The sequence below is a fragment of the Vipera ursinii genome (genome assembly GCF_947247035.1).
Source record: "Vipera ursinii genome assembly, chromosome: 7".
In the NCBI taxonomy this organism is placed as follows: Eukaryota; Metazoa; Chordata; class Lepidosauria; order Squamata; family Viperidae; genus Vipera; species Vipera ursinii.
Genome location: NC_139521.1, coordinates 62,621,806 through 62,636,104, shown reverse-complemented (window position 1 = coordinate 62,636,104; position 14,299 = coordinate 62,621,806). Strand labels below are relative to the sequence as shown.

General features: G+C 38.5%; 1 protein-coding gene across 2 annotated transcripts in view; it reads left to right on the top strand.

The window, feature by feature from the left end:
- The window catches only part of GRID2 (glutamate ionotropic receptor delta type subunit 2), a 1,067,823-nt gene that overhangs the window by 582,712 nt on the left and 470,812 nt on the right, over window positions 1-14,299 (top strand). The gene's annotated exons all lie outside the window — the stretch shown is intronic.

Genomic DNA, 14,299 nt, shown 5'->3' with positions numbered 1-14,299 from the left:
AACTCCTCTTTTATTTTACTAATTATAGACAAATTCACACTGAATCTTGGTGTGATTCTTAGGAAAGCTGGACACATGGGAATTCTAAATCAACAATCCTTTGCTCAGTTCAAGATTTTCAGATTGTGCCTTCTGTAAACCATGTATGAGATTTCTCTGGCTTGTGCATTGCACGAACCCAGTTAATTGTGTGTGTTCTTTTAAACAAACTGATTGCTTTGTCTTAAATCACAAATCATTCATTGCAAGACAAATTCTTAGGGTAATAAGTTTAAATTTGTGATGCTTTTCAAAGACTGCCACAATCTGACATAATTTTGAAATAGATTATAGTTGGGATTCATGGCCAGAGATAGATCAGAGAGATAAACCTAACCAAGAGGACAAGCAGTAGCTAGATCAAAACATTACAAGCAAATACAGAGCTAAGTAGAAATTTGAGTTACAGGGTGGTAACAGAGAGGGTCAAATAAAAAAAATTAAGTAATGATAGTAGACAATAATCATATTGCAAAGCAGTACTATGCAGTAGAATAACCAGTACTTGGGTATCTTTATACTCAAAATAATTTATCAGTTCTTAGATCATTTCAAGATGTACTACAGCCAAACCAGATCTCCCCCAACCTCTTGCTGTGTCATTCAATTTTTTAGTTCCCAGATGTATGACTTGGTAAAATGTTAGAAAAGTCTTTGAGAAGTCTATAAGTTCCTGGATTCCCTTCCCTTCCTCCTCCTTCTTCTGATAAGGACCCATTTCATCTCTTCCAGGTTCTCAAGAATTATAGTTTAATGGTCTTGCAATCACTTCTACTAGTTCCTTCCTTCCATTCGGAAGTAATTTGGCATTGGAGATTTAAGTTTATTTAAATTATTGAAGTATTCTTTTATGCTCTCACCAATCCTGAGCAGTTCTTCTTCTACTACTAGCATAAGGCTATCCAATACAGGAGTTTGTTTCCCTTCTGGGTAAAGACAGACATTAAAAAAATGTGTTAAAATATTTTGCTTTCTTTTCATCACATGTGGCCAGATGACCTCTTCTCCTTTGATTTGTAATAGACCTACAACTTCTTTGTCTTTTTGTAACTTTAGTCTGAATTTGGCCCATATTCCTTTATGCCGTTGAGAATTTTTTTAATGGTTAGACTGCAAGCACTTAGAACTATGATTTATGACCAATTAATGTACTTACCAAACAAGTAGAGAGCCACTTGGTGCAGTGGCAAAGGCATCAAGCTAGAAACTGGGAGACTGTGAATTCTAGTCCTGCCTTGGGCACAAAGCCAGCTGGTTGACCTTGAGGCAATCACTTTCTCTCAGCTATGGGATGGGGGCTATGGCAAACCACTTCTGAAAAACCTAACCAAGAAAACAGCAGGAAAACTTGCAGGCAGTCTCAGAGAACTGGACACAATTAAAGAACAACAAAAAAACAAACCAATAGGTTGCGTACTGCGTTAAACTGTGTGAACATTTGCAAAAGTGGCATGGTATATTTGTAACAGTAATGCAATTTTATATGGCTTACAGTAGGAGTAGGAAACTGTGGTACTTCACATGTTGCTGTATGTCAAGCATCCTTACTATTGGGCACACCAGCTGAATGGTTGCAATATATAGCCTGGCATCATATAGAGATCCACAATTTCCCTAATCCAACTATAGGGTTTGGCATGCCCTATAGCAGGGGTCCCCAACCCCTGGTCTGTTGACTGGTACCAGGCTGCAGCATGCCCGCAACTGGGCCACACAAACAAGCAAAGCCCCATCCGTGGGATCCAGGCAGCACATAAAACCATGCCCCCTCCAGTCCACAGAAAAGCTGCTCTCCACGTAACTGGTCCCTGGTGCCCAAAAAGTTCTGCCTGAATAAAGTTTTCAGGTCATCCCCGCAAGTGGAAACAACTCTACCCAAGTCTTGATTCAAAAGAGGTTTCCAAATGCAGACGTAAAACATTGGGTTCCATTTGAGGATCAGAAAGATTTGTTGCTTGATTCAAAACTAAAGATCCTCAGAGTTAATTCCCTTTTGACTTTTACAGCAAGGGATGATTAAAGACCATCATCAGTGAGTCCTGATGTGCCAAGTTATTTAGCATACATGCTTTTACTCCGTAGAGGTGCATAGCAATGAGCAATGTGTTTACTGTGGGCATAAATAATCTTCCTTGTCCAGGATAACTAGAAAAAGAATTGTACCTGAGACCTTAACGTGACTCCCATTTCCTTCCTTTCCTGAGTTGATCAAGATAAAAGTGAAAGAAACGCATATAGAATTTTAGCCTTTGGAATGCAATGCCATTAAATGATGTCAGGCTTCCTTCTTTCACCCTGGAGTATTTAATGTTAAACTACCAGATGAACTTCACATTTATATCATTGCCACCAGTAGTTCAATCATAATTTATTCTCATATATTTTATACAACCCATAAATCTATCTTTAATGGTTCTAAAATAGTGTTTCAATGGGATTTCTCAGCGGTCTATCGCTGTGAATATCAGCAGTAGCCTGAAAGAATGCTTGCTGAGTGCTGTAGATCATTTATGTGCAAGGTGCATCTGGAGGGAAGTGATTGCTATGTTCAGCTTAATCCATGCTCTAACTTCACATATGGTACCACTGAGAACCACCAGGGAGGGCTAATATCCTGCATGAATAAAGTATGCAATTTAAAATACTCTCTTGGCTTCTCTATTCTACGAAATGATTTTTTCGGACAGCAAAAATAGATAAAGTGTAATCGAAAGTATGTGTGAGGAGGAAAGTGTTTAAATAATCTAATGTGCAGAGGTTAATTAATCTAAATCAAACTAAATGCCTCTGGAGCAAAAGCCCTGATTCTTGTCCAATGGTTGGTGTTTGGTTTCTTCTAAACCTGGAATTTCCAATTTGGGATTTTGGTTGATTACCTCCTAAAGTCATATAATTCATGACCATAATAATCTCAATATAAGACACCAAATTTCATGTATTAGTGAGCCATCTGGATATCTGGATGAACCTCATTCCAGGCAGAAATATCTACATATTTCAGGAATATAGTAAGATATAGGATCAGTGTTAAAAGCAGGATTATCTACTGTAAAATTTGATTAGAGGTCTGATTATACATGCATATGTCCATGCATGCTTATATATGTAGTTTTGGGTAATCATTGAAGTATTCTCAAGAGACTAATTCTCTATGATTTACACAGAAAATGGATCAGTCCGCACCCTGGCCATGTTTTTACCAATTTCAAACCTTGATCCTATTCTTGAAAATAGCTTTGTAAAACAGATACCCTTCTCAGAGATAACAGAACTGAAATAGGAATTGAATAGTTTTATCTTTTGTTTCTTAATTATTAGCAGTGTGTTATTTTCAGTGAACTGTTTGTATACTGATTTTTCTTTCTTTCTTCTAACTTAATCATAGATAAAGAAAACCTTGTTCTTGTTAGCATGCTTTATCAAACTCAATTCATTAAGCTTAAGCTTTCCCGAATTTTCTTAGAATACTTGTATGTAACTTGTAACTTGTATGTATTCTCTCTCTCTCTCTCTCTCTCTCTCTCTCTCTCTCTCTCTCTCTCTCTCTCTCTCTCTCTCTCTCTCTCTCTCTCTTTTCTCCCCTCCTCCCTGTGTGTTTCTGTGTGGTGTGTTTATCTCTCTCTGTCTTTGTGTGTATGTATATTATTTATGCTTTTTCTTGCAGCTTTCTCCTACTCTTGCTTGTTTTGGCATGCAAACTGTCTAATGAAGTGTGCATAAACCTGTTTGACAGGGAATGTATTGAAATGCCAGCTACCAGCTATTCTGTGTACCAACATTAAGCTGCAATACACTACAAGCCCACTGAATACAGTTGGAGTTAGTTGTGAGTGCAGTAATACCTGAGTTCTGAAAGGAGGTTAATGATACGAGATATAGTCCTACTCAAATTTATTTCTAAAGTAATTCCCCACAGTAATAATGAAGAAGAATGGCTATTCCCAGGTAGATTATATGTATAGAAGTAAAGATGAATAAACATAGAGAAGATAATAAAATAATCCTATTTACTTATTTGATTTTTCAGAGAAGCAGAGACCATTTAAATAAGGTAAAGTTGATAAAAATATTAATTAAACTTAATAACAATTACATATGTAAAAAGGAAGACAATGTAATGTCATGTAATACTGTGCTGAATGTACAGCATCATTGCATCATCATTTAGAAGGCTAATAGATCAGGGGTGTCAAACTCGCAGCATCATGTGACATGTTGCGATGTATTGTGACTTTTTTTCCATTGCCAGCAATAGGGTGGGCGCAGTTTCATTATGATGCATCCAGCCTACAGGACGGCAGTTTGACACCCCTGTACTAGATCAAAAAAGATTCTAGGTAGTCTAAAGTCTAATAAGAATATACAACAAGAAATAACAACACATTGACAAAATAGGCAACACAAAATTTCAAGACATCATCATTAGACAAGGATTAAAGTTCTAATATACCTACTTGAAAAGATATTCCGAGAACTTAGTTCTGAATGGATATGCCTTGCTTTTGTTGTACATTAGTTTAAACATTTTTAAGGCTAAGTTAAAGTATTGAAAAAATTCTTACTTCTAAGTAAACATATATAATATTTCAGTGTAAAAATGAAAACCACTACTTTGCACTCCATTTTTGGTAAAAGAGAAGGGAGTATATAGCTTGCATAATTCAAATCCCTTATTTCTTAATCTGTGTGAAGAAAATGAATTGAAAGAGCATTTTTTTCAGTTGAGAAGAGTGGAAAATGAGATGGGGTCAGAAGAAAATCAGCAAAATTAAATGCTCCTACATCACTTCATCATTTGAAAATAGCTGACAACTCAAAACCCAAAGAATAGGTCGATGAGCCAATTAACATTAACCCTCTTTACTTCCTGGATTGACAATAATCCCATCAACCCCACTCTACCTAAAATGAAAATAAAATAATTGATAACATCTTGCTAGTCAGGAAACATGTTTGTTATCTACATTTATCTGCTTGGAATGACCTGGGTATAGATGATAGATAAAAGATAGATAGATAGATAGATAGATAGATAGATAGATAGATAGATAGATAGATAGATAGAGAGAGAGAGAGAGAGAGAGAGAGAGAGAGAGAGAGAGAGACAGAGAGACAGAGAGACAGAGAGAGAGAGAGACAGAGAGACAGAGAGAGAGACAGAGAGAGAGAGACAGAGAGAGACAGAGAGACAGACAGAGACAGAGAGACAGAGACAGAGAGACAGAGACAGAGAGAGAGAGACAGAGAGACAGACAGAGACAGAGACAGAGACAGAGAGAGACAGAGAGAGGTAGGTAGGTAGGTAGGTAGCTAGCTAGGTAGGTAGGTAGGTAGACATACAGGCAGGCAAGCAGGCAGGCAAGTAGTCATGAAATGCTTCTATGAGGAGAAGCTATGTGAATGAAAGTTGACTGTAAAATACATAAATAACAGTATGGAACTCCCCTAAAGAACTCCTAGCCATGTAGCTATGTTTTCTCTACAGTACTGGTTTACAAAGCCCTTGTGATATGAAAAGGTAGAATAATAACATATTCAGCAATTTTGCAACTAAGCGCTTTTCCTAATAGCTTTCACCAAGATTTCATATTGCTAAGATGACTCTGTTGGGAACAATCCACTTCTGAATAATGTATACATGAAGAAAGAGATAACCTCCAGGATCAAGATGCTGAAACTCCTGGGGCGAAAATAATAGTCGGTCAAGGCCTAGAAGCTGGGAAACAGAGCAGGGCAAGAATGTCTACCAGCGGGAAAACAGAGCACCCACTGAGGCTTCAGAACTGCAACAGTTCAAAATAATGTCCCAAACTTTGCTATGCTTCCCAATAAAGTGAACCAGTGCCTGAAATAAATTGATTCAGTCTCCCAAAACAAATTAAATTGTGATAATATTCTATCCCAAAGATGGTACAAAACTTCATTGGGAAGGTGCCTTAAATTGTGGTCTGCAAGATAATTAAAAAAAGCCATCAGGGTAGCATTTCAAATGAGAAGAAAAAGCCATGTTTTCTAAGCCACCCTTCCAAGTTAAGAGTCACTATTTTCTTGTAGGCTTTATTTCAGCACTGCCAATCATTTTGTGAGGAGGAATAACTCTTCAAAAAAGGAATTCGATTTACATTTGAAAGTTTAGGGATCGAAAGGGAGAAAAATAAGTGTTCTACTTCTCTTAAAACAGAGTCCTCCCAACTACCAAACAGCAAGATCTTTCTGCATTTGTGTGGATTGTGAATCTGTTAGGGGTGACAGAAGGAAGTTTACTCAAATTTTATACTCAGGCAGGAGAAATTGGCAAAAGGAGAAATCAATTACCTCAATCAATTATATAAAAAGATATCCTTTTTAAATCCTGGAGAGAGAGAAAGACTTAAACAGGTCTAAAGGATAATATACTTTCTTTTTAGGTATCTTTGCTAACTGTTATGCCTTATCCTGGTAAGCCATTTGGAAGAAGATGGCAGCCATGGAGATTATGAAACAAATATTATGGAAGAAGTTATTCCATTTGCCCTGGTTATTAGGTGGTCAGCAACACACAGGCAGATTTTGCACATGGGTAGGATGGTAGCCATTTTGTAAACTTTGCCCAGCTCACATTCCTAAACAAATACATATAGCATCCTATAACTCTCTTCCACCTAAAACATCAGTCCACAGCCACTTCACAGAAGGTTATGGACTGTAGTCTACCATTCTGGTTGACTCTAGATTATAGACAGATTTGGTTTTCAGGGTCCTAGTCTAGGGCTAAAATATAGTGACTGGTCCAAAGCCACTGACCAGCTTCCAAGCCTAAGAGAGTTTCTGACCAGATCTGTTTTTTTGCTGTTATCTTAATCTTTTCTTGACAAAATCTACATATTCATAGTTCAGAGAAATTTGTTTCCTTGATTGTTCATTTTCAGTTCAGTTTGTTGTTACAAAGTTCTGTCAGCAGCAGAACGTCTCTACACAAAAAAATGTACCACACATCTCTTGTTTTTTTCTTTCAAATTATATATTTTTTTTCTTCTCTTTGATCATACAGAAAAAGTAGACTTTCTTCACACAGCATGAGTTTCTATTCTTCAAATGGGACACATAAAAGGGGCAATGGCAGTTGTTTCTTTTATGAGAGCAACATGCAACATTCGAATACAACACTGAGAACAAAAATATATGAGTAGTTATTATAAATTATAATAAATCCAGATAAGATACAGATTTCTCAGATTTTTCTTGAAGCTGCCCAGTGTTGGAGTTTAGAATCTAAATAAAACAGGCTTTTGTGTTTAAATACATATGGTGGTCACAGAAAATGGGTAGGTTGACACACTGCATTAAGTAGTAACATTAATGTCTGGATTTAGTTAATGCAATTTGTAAACTCAGCCAATGGTGTATTAGTAATCAAGTCATTGTTAATGAATCACAGTGTAGTGCAGACATGTCAAACACAAGGCCTGGAGGCCGGATCCGGCCCGCGAAGTGGTTTCATGTGGCCCGCGAAGCCATCCTGGAAACAGTGAGGGAACGGCCCCCACTGCCTTGGCCCTGGCCCAGAGACCCTCCTTCTGCCAGAGACCCTCAGATCTGTCCCACTCCTGCCCAGGCCCCCAGAGGCACCCTTGATGCGAACGATGTAGAGTTGGCCATGCTCACCCAGTAGGCCATACACACTCTAGCCACGCCCACCCAGTAGGCCACACCCACCCAGGCCACACCCACCCAGCCCCCTGAGGGCAACCGCAATGCTGATGCGGCCCTCAATGAAATTGAGTTTGACACCCCTGGTGTAGTGCAATGTTGAACCAGATAAGATACAGATTTCTCAGATTTTTCTTGAAGCTGCCCAGTGTTGGAGTTTAGTATCTAAATAAAACAGGCTTTTGTGTTTAAATACATATGGTGGTCACAGAAAATGGGTAGGTTGACACACTGCATTAAGTAGTAACATTAATGTCTGGATTTAGTTAATGCAATTTGTAAACTCAGCCAATGGTGTATTAGTAATCAAGTCATTGTTAATGAATCACAGTGTAGTGCAGACATGTCAAACACAAGGCCCGGGGGCCGGATCCGGCCCGCAAAGTGGTTTCATGTGGCCCGTGAAGCCATCCTGGAAACAGTGAGGGAACGGCCCCCACTGCCTTGTCCCTGGCCCAGAGACCCTCCTTCTGCCAGAGACCCTCAGATCTGTCCCACTCCTGCCCACGCCCCCAGAGGCACCCTTGATGCGAACGATGTAGAGTTGGCCATGCTCACCCAGTAGGCCATACACACTCTAGCCACGCCCACCCAGTAGGCCACACCCACCCAGGCCACACCCACCCAGCCCCCTGAGGGCAACCGCAATGCTGATGTGGCCCTCAATGAAATTGAGTTTGACACCCCTGGTGTAGTGCAATGTTGAACCAAGTTTAAAAATATTGACTTGAGCTCTCCAACTGCATGCAGTAGCCATGTCTTTTTCTAATCTAACTCCACAAGAGGTTTTCAAGAAAAGTATAGCACATTCCTTCAGCGATGCCTCCGCTCCCTGATAGTTCAAGAGTGCTTACTCTATCATGTGAAAAACCTCTTCTTCCAACTGTAGCTGCTGTTAGCCCAAGGGCAAGAAAGACACATTCCTTATGGAGAGAACAGGAGTTGGGAGGCAAAGAGGCAGTGTTATGGAAGTGTTTTTCAGGTTAGAGCAAGGTGTGATCATTGTGAAAAGAAGAGAATAGGAGGAAGGAGAGTTATAAAACCAGGAGCAACAGAAGCCATGCCACCTATCACATTCAGGAGATACCTTCCCTCTTCTTAGTATGCAAGCGACTTTTCACTGTGGGAATTGTAGGATTTTGTTTTTATCTTCTTCCTTTTTCCTCTTCCCTTCTTCCCATCCCATTGGCATTCCCATCCCATTGGCACTGTGCACTGTTATTAAAGCAACCTCTTCTTGGTACACAACATCCAATACCATATGAAAAATGAAGGTTTGGAGGGCCTTCTGGCAGCCTAGTTACAATTTCACATTCTGATGTGAAAAATTCTAAAATTCAAATTACTATATTTGGCAGAGTAAACGTATATTAGTTCCTCCTTTTTTGAGAAAACTACTATTGAACTATTGTTAAAACCATTGATCAACTGTACTAGACTTACTTTTGTGGGCCAAATGGTAAATCTGATCTTATATTTTAGACAAATGAAATTGTGTTTTACGTTATTTTTAACCATTTACATTATGTTTACAACTGAACCAGTTAGAAAATATTTGAAATTATTTGATTGTATTTAGGCTTAACTTAGTTGCTGTATTAACCCTAAAAAATAAATTTAGTCTAAACTCAGCACATTGGGCAAAAACGTCCCTGTTTTTTATCCTGACAATGTAGATCCAAATGTTGATATTAGTGTGAATATGCTAATACTGCTGCAACATGACAATGAAGTAAGAACTATGGGAAGTTAATATTGAGGGCATGTTAATGTAAGCTGAGTTATTAGATGCTTCATCTCCCAACTGTCCTCTTTTTATGGAAAGTTCAAATATGGTTCCCCAACTGACTCAATATAATTTAGTCCAATTACTCTATCAGTAGTAAAGGAAAAGTCAATATTCAGAGTATATCTTTTAATAAAATTAATAAAAAAAAATTCTGGCTTTGAATTAGTGTTGCATGTCTGATTCCTGACTCAAATCCAATCTTTATTTAATTTTCTTCAACCCTTGCTGAATTTATGAATTTTCAACACACTCTAAATTTTCTAAGAAATGAGTGAATGCCCATGACTAGAAAAATATATGCATCTAGTCAAAGTTGACAGCATATATACACACAGAAGAGATAGTTTAATGTAACAGTTCATTAAATGTGTAGTTGCTAGCATTGAATCTTGAAGAACAGTGCTGATGGCTAACCATAAATTTGATATGAAAATTCTTGGATACTGTACAAATCCTCTGAAAAAGTTGTATTGCTTTCTCCTTCAGCTTTCAACTTCATTACAAAGCCAACGAAAACACTTTACCATTTTCATATTTCTCACAGGAGTAATATGTCAAAATTATGGGTTTAATCATTATTAATTCCTTTGATATTTATCAACTGCATTAACATTAATCATGATAAACACTTCTAGTATAAATGTGGATGTCATTAATATAGCACTTCAAGTGTTTGTACTGCTGCTCAGCCTTCATTAACCGGACCATTAGTTGCAAGGTGTTAACTTTTTGCATGAAGAACACTGTGTTTCTTATAATGATACTTTGATGTATTTTTAAAGTCCTGTGGATTCTTCTCTACTGTGCTTTACAGTACACTGTGCAAAACTTCAAAAGAATGTCTTGCTTCAAAACAATAATTTCCTTTAGGATGCTTTGCAAACCAAGGTGTCTTTCTAGTTTTAAAAGTGAAGTTTCTGAATTGCTTATAGATTGCTAATTTTGGCATATCCTGTAGCCATCCTGAAGCTCCTATGCACCTGTTTTGCATGCATCCCTACTAAACATATCTGAGGAGTTCCCATAAACTAAGCAAACTATTGTCACCAAACTTTCAGGAAGCAAATATTATTTCCTCCAATACACAAAATACCTTGCCAAGATAACAAGAAGTCATCTTGCACATGCTTTGCACACATGAACTTAACTGTATAACATATACTGCGTACAAAGATCAGACCTGTGCAAATCAACCCTGATTTGATTTGAATTGAGAATACAAGAGTCAAAATGTGCATCTAAATGGCAATTAGAGCCAATTCAAGAACTGTTTCAAAAGAAAATGTATCCATAGGCTTTAATGGGGAAATTTCCAAACATGTGAATTGGTTCCAGTTTTTTGAAAATATGGAGGTTCGACCTGTAAAAAATGTTAACACTGCCAAGTTTTATTTGAATGCTTTAAAGGGTCTTACCACAATGGAAAAAGCAGAGTTTAATACAACAATACTAATGAACAGTACAATACCTTCCAAATTGTCTGGCAAAAAGCTCACAAAAAAGTGCAAAAAGTAGCCTACTTCAATTAAAAATATCAGGTTTGAAAAATAGTATTAAAAATAAAGTTTTCTCTTCTTTTTCAACTTCTTTGGAAGAATCCCCTCACTCCCCACTTCAGTGGGTGCTAATTTGAGGATACATTGGGAAATTTTCTAGATAGAATTAAAAAGTATATCCACTGTCTTATCCTTATAGAGTGTACTTAAAGATGTTGAGATTCTAGAAAGAGTGCAGAGAAGAGAAACAAAGATGATCAGGGGATTGCAGGCTAAAACATATAAAGAATGGTTGTTGGAATTGGGTATGTCTAGTTTAATGAACGTGGTGGCTCAGTGGGTTAGGACGCTGAGCTTGTCGATCAGAAGGTCGGCAGTTTGGCAGGTCGAATCCCGAGTGCCACGTAACAGAGTGAGCGCCTGTTACTTGTCCCAGCTTCTGCCAACCTAGCAGTTCGAAAGCACGTAAAAATGCAAGTAGAAAAATAGGGACCACTACGGTGGGAAGGTAACAGCGTTCCGTGCGCCTTTGGCGTCTAGTCATGCTAGCCACATGACCACGGAGACGTCCTTGGACAAGCGCTGGCTCTTCGGCTTTGAAACGGAGATGAGCACCGGCCCCTAGAGTCGGAAACGACTAGCACGCATGTGCGGGGGAACCTTTACCTTTACCTAGTTTAATGAAGAGAAGGATTAGGGGTGACATTATATCCAATATCTCAAGGGTTACCACAGAGAAGAGTGAATCCAGCTATGCTCCAAAGCACCTGAGAACAGGACAAGGAGCAATGGGTGGAAACTAATCAAGGAGAGAAGCAACCTAGAACTAAGAAGAAATTTCCTGACAGTTAGAACCATAGATCAGTGGAACAACTTGCCTTCAGAAGTTGTGAATGCTCCAACACTGGAAGTTTTTAAGAAGAGATTGGACAACCATTTGTCTGAAATGGGATAGGTTTTCCTGCGTGAGCAGGAAGTTGGCCTAGAAGACCTCCAAGGTCCCTTCCATCTCTGTTCTATTCTATTCTAGTGGTTAGCTATGATGCTTGTTCTGACCACTGGGTTTTCTGGCATGCCAGAAAGATTGGTGGCATAAATGATTACTAAATTGATGTTCTCTGAAAAAGAAAAAGAAAACATCATGGGCAAGGTTTGTTTGTCAATTTGTTATTGCTTAGTGGCCATATTATTTGTTAGAAATTTAGGAGAGGAAGTGAGAGCAGGAATATCACATTGGGATAGAATGACACAGAGATAAGCAATCCTGAGAATTTGAGCCAGTGAACTGTTAGCCTGATGTCCATTTCACTCATCGTCAAGAGATTTAAACCTGTTACAATCGTGCAACATGAAGTATATTTAGAATATTGAGATCCCAGTTGGGTTGACAAAGCCAGCAAAGAACTGTAACATTCTATTAGTACAACAGAGAGAAAAGTAAGGGCATATGGCTAGATGTGCTAGCAAAGTTGATGACTGAGGAAGTGAATGGAGCCAAAGTAACCTTAGTCTTGCCACCTCAAAAACAGCTCCATTAGGCAAAGAATGTAATTAAAGAGATAAATCCTAATGGACAACTGCTTACATCAGTATCAAAGAGGCTGTCGTAACATTCAAGATCTCCTCACTGTTCTTCATATAAGGAATTTAAGCTGCAACGTTCTATTTTGCTGAAAGCAGTAGAAAAGCTGTTGAATCTTCGGAATGCTTCAGGAGTCCCTGGATTTCACTTACTGCTTTGAAGGAAGTCTTCATTTTGATCCACAGCTCTGCTTTAAGGAGATGAGATGATCAATGTTTCTTTGAGACAAACCAAACAAAGCTTCCTAGAATGCAGCATTCCCCGACTTGGTGCTCTTCAGATATGTTAAAAGCTGCATGACCTGGCAGCTGGGAGTTGATGAGAGTTGTTGGCTGAAGCTTCCAGAAGTCAGAAAACTGAAAGGTTAATGTACAGTAGATGAATACTGTCCACTTACATACTTTCATGGGCAGAAATTATCAGGGCTTCTAAGTAGAAGTTCATCTCATGAATGAAGGCAAATATATGTATCCCAGGATAATGTTGCAGGATCCAATCTGGGTCATTCACTAGGACCAGTAGCTTAGTCTTCTGAGCTTTTGGCTCATGCTGGAGCTTCTCCTCAGGGAACTTTTCTCTACCAGAGAAGTAGGGCTGTTCTATGCATCGTATTTATGTGGTGCCTGGTTGGGTGTGCCTACCTATTGGTTGATTAGGGTGTTGATGGCTGACTATTGGTTGTTGATTCTTTGTGCTGCCAAGTCCTCAGTTCCTAAGTACCTGATAAGCTGATGGTAAATCAGCATTACTGTTGACTTACAAGAGGCCAGTTTCCCAGGCTTCACTCATTTTCCTAGTTAACTACAGAAATTTCTTCTGTACATAGATTCTGATAATTGGAGATGCCAGAATTTAGTTCTTGGGACATCACAGACAATATATTGGAATCCATTGCCATATGTGAAGAAAGATTTCGTGACAGAAATCAACCATTTATTGAGCTTAAGTTCTTTCTGTCTTTTTTGTGTTGACTCTCCCATACTTGACTCTTCTACAAGAACATTCCCCCTGCTCTCCCGCTCCTTTACCAATAAGAAAAGCACAACATTGAGACATATAGACCTGCACTACCACTTAACACAATACAAATACACAGGATGTCAAAATCATTCCTCATGGGCCAATTTCACTGGCTATCACACCCAATACTTTTTAAAATGGAATTATACCTGAAGCATTTGAATGGCCCCCTATGGACAAACAAAAAAGGCAGAGTGTAGGTGAAATATGCTGCCTTGTGTTTGTTGTTGCTGTTGTTTTCGGGTTTTATTTATTGTACCAAAGTAATTTAAGTTTTGGTTCTTTCTTGATGAAGGTGCATATATTATATTCCACTATGAACCATTATTCTTTCAAAATCTCTCCAGATATAATACAAAATATCTCATCTCCCAGAGCTGGTATGTTGACTTTGAGCTGCATTTATCTCTCCTGTAACTCGGTTTAATTTAATATGGGGTTCTATGTCTAATATCTATCTAGAGTCCTCCAAAGATAATATTTATGGAAGTTGCTCCTTGTCTGGCTCTCCCCTGTTCCCAGGCTGTAAAGATAGGCACCATATAGGGCTCATTAACAATAATATGCTTGGCGGTTTGAAATGGATGGACAAGCCTCTTGGCTTTTTATGGCACCATGCTGATTTTAAAACAAGCCTGTTTTCCAAGAGGACAAGATACATCAAATTGATGGAAACTCTAGCTC